Source organism: Psammomys obesus, unplaced genomic scaffold (assembly GCF_907164565.1).
Source record: "Psammomys obesus unplaced genomic scaffold, mPsaObe1.curated_primary_1811, whole genome shotgun sequence".
Taxonomy (NCBI): domain Eukaryota; kingdom Metazoa; phylum Chordata; class Mammalia; order Rodentia; family Muridae; genus Psammomys; species Psammomys obesus.
The window spans coordinates 4719703-4722546 of record NW_026591872.1 but is presented as its reverse complement, the minus strand read 5'-3'; positions in this window follow the sequence as shown (position 1 = coordinate 4722546).

Below are 2844 nucleotides of genomic sequence, written 5' to 3'. Positions count from 1 at the left end.
TCAACTACCTATGTCTCATGATAATTAAAAAAAAATGTTTTATTGTTCAAGGCTTTACACCAACCTGTTCCTGAAAATGAAGAATTTCCAATGGTCTTGGGACTCTTCTCTTTCCATAATGACTGGGAAATTTTAATTCTGTCTCTAGTCTATATTTGTCTCAACAGATTTTCACTTGGCTGACAGACTCTATCCAGGGATCATGTACGGACTGCAAACTGCTGATCTCCCGGACTTCCTGAAAGCTGATGCAAACCAGTCCAACTGATATAATTGCTCCCTGCTTTCAACCAGATTAACTAATCAGATGCTTCTGATAAATGCCCCATTACAAGCCTTTGGCTATCATTTCAGCCTGCCTGGACCCTGATAACTATGCCCTATTGTCAGCCAGAAGAAGTTTCAGAAGAAAATTCATCACCCATTGTGTCCCACCTAACAGGCTGAAATGCTGAGTCAAAAAGGGATTCCTGGCATAAGGGACAAATGAGTATTTAACTTTCTTTTTTTTTTTTAAGATTTATTTATTTCATTATGCGTATAGTGTTATGACTGCATGTACACCTGCACACCAAAAGAGGGCACCAGATCTCACTATAGATGGCTGTGAGCCACCATATGGTTGCTGGGAATTGAACTCAGTACCTCTGGAAGAGAAGCCAGTGCTCTTAGCCTCTGAGCCATCTCTCCAGCCCTTAAGTTTCTTAATGACACTAGACATAACATAACTAAGGATTGCTGGTTCTATCTAGATAGACTTCAAGCCCTTCCAGAAACTTCAGCTAGTTCTTCTTAAGTACAAGAGATGGTCTAGAGTTAATGATTTGACTGTAGGGCAAAACTCAAAGTGGGGAATGAAGAGCTCAAGCAGCTGCACTGCAACAGCTGTGCTGCCATGACAGGCTTCATAAGATACTATAGGCCTGAGTTTCTGTTTCCTGGTAATATTCCCACAGTTGCTTAGATCATGCTTCTGTTTCTCAGAACATGAAACTATAGTCCATGGAAATGAGATACAATAACTCAATAACCTCCCTGAAAATCAGAAACAATAGTCTAGTAACTGCCTTGAAAAGTCCCCAAGCACTTGACCAATTCCTGGGTACTTTTTGTTAGCACTCTTTGTTACCTGGCCATACCTTGTTACTTGGACACTCCATGAAGTACCCAGCCCCCAATCCCCTAGATCGCACCAAACAATCCGTTTATGACAAGCTTGCTTGTGCTAAATGCAAACCAATCATGTAACTGAAAGTCCTGTTTCTTGCTCAAACCATCATAAAAAGGAGGGAGCTTTTGGGGGCTCCCTCCTTAATCTACTGAGTTGGATAGTGGGAAGTCTGAGCTTAAGCGCATATTAAAGGCTCTTTGTTCTTACATATGTGGTTGGTCTCCTGGTGGTCTTTGGGGTCTTTTTCTGGGCATGACATAACTACCAACATTAACTAAAATGTTCAAACACTGAAAGCACTGTCACCCTGTTTGCTGTTTGATGATAACACCTCTAATGTTAGACACTAGAAATTAATCTGGCAGAAAGATTAAGAGGTGTGAAGAGAGGATGAGTGGGTATTTGCCACATACAAGAGGGCTGTAGATAGAAACTTCTGAGAAAACATCTTATTCCCAAATACACACAATATTCATTTTTTATTATTTTAAACAGCCATTCAGCACATTCCTAGGGCAATGGACAAAGCTTGAGTGACTACTAGCAGATTGCATTCCTATTAATTATTTTCTTGTGGTGATGACAAATGGTATCTTTAGTCTTCAGAAATAGGAACTCAGTTGGGCAAGGTACTATACATCTGTAGTTAGAGCTATTCAAGAGGTTGAGGTAGGATCATTGTTTGTGCTCAGTAGTTCCAGAACAATGCCCTGGACAATATACAAGAACTTGTTACAAGAAAGAAAGGAAGTCAGGTGTGACAACACAAGCCTATATTCCCCACACTTCAGAGCCTGAGGTAGGAGGAGAGCAAGCCCCCATTCAGAGCAAACTGAGAAAAAGAAATACACTCTGGTATATTTAATGTTAAAGGGGGTATTATTTCATTAAGTTACATATAAATGAATGTTTGTGTGAATACAATCCACATGTAAAATTTACATTAGTGTACTTGTGTGCAAGAGCCTGCTAGCAGCAGCTCACAAAAGCTCATTGTACACTTGTCTTTCTAACTCTGGTCCCATGATCTCACACTGATTTGTCCTTAGAAATCCGCAAGCACAGTGGATCAATGCTAGGGGCTAGGGAGTGGTGGTGGCGCTGCAAGTGGCTCTCTCTGAGTTCAAGGCCAGCCTGGCCTATAGAGTGAGTTTTAGGATAGCAAGGGTCTACACATACAGAGAAACCCTCAATCAAAAAACAAAACAACACACAAAAAAAATAAAAACTAGTTCAAGACCAGCCAGAGCTATAGAGACCCTGCTTCAAACAAACAAACAAACAAAAAAAGAACCCACCAGTGCAGCTAACTACACAGCTAGTAATATGCTATACACTAATCACCTTGAATTATCTTTCAAATGTGTCTTCCCATTACATAAGAAGGTAAATATATGTACTATCCTAACTTTGTAGTAATTTATCATATAATGACTTTGTCCAAACATACTTCTTTTCTTCCAAGCCTCCATTACTTCACAGGATTTCAAGAAAGCCTCTGTTTAATACATTCTCTCTTGTTCCTTCATTCCAGCTCCTAGAACTGTGTGGAAGAACAACTAGAGCTGCCCTTCCTACTTTTAGAGAAGAAATCTAAGAGTCAAAAAAATGAACTTCTTACACACAACATGATGTCCTGGATAAGAGTTAGGAGCAGCAACTGGGTGCAGTGG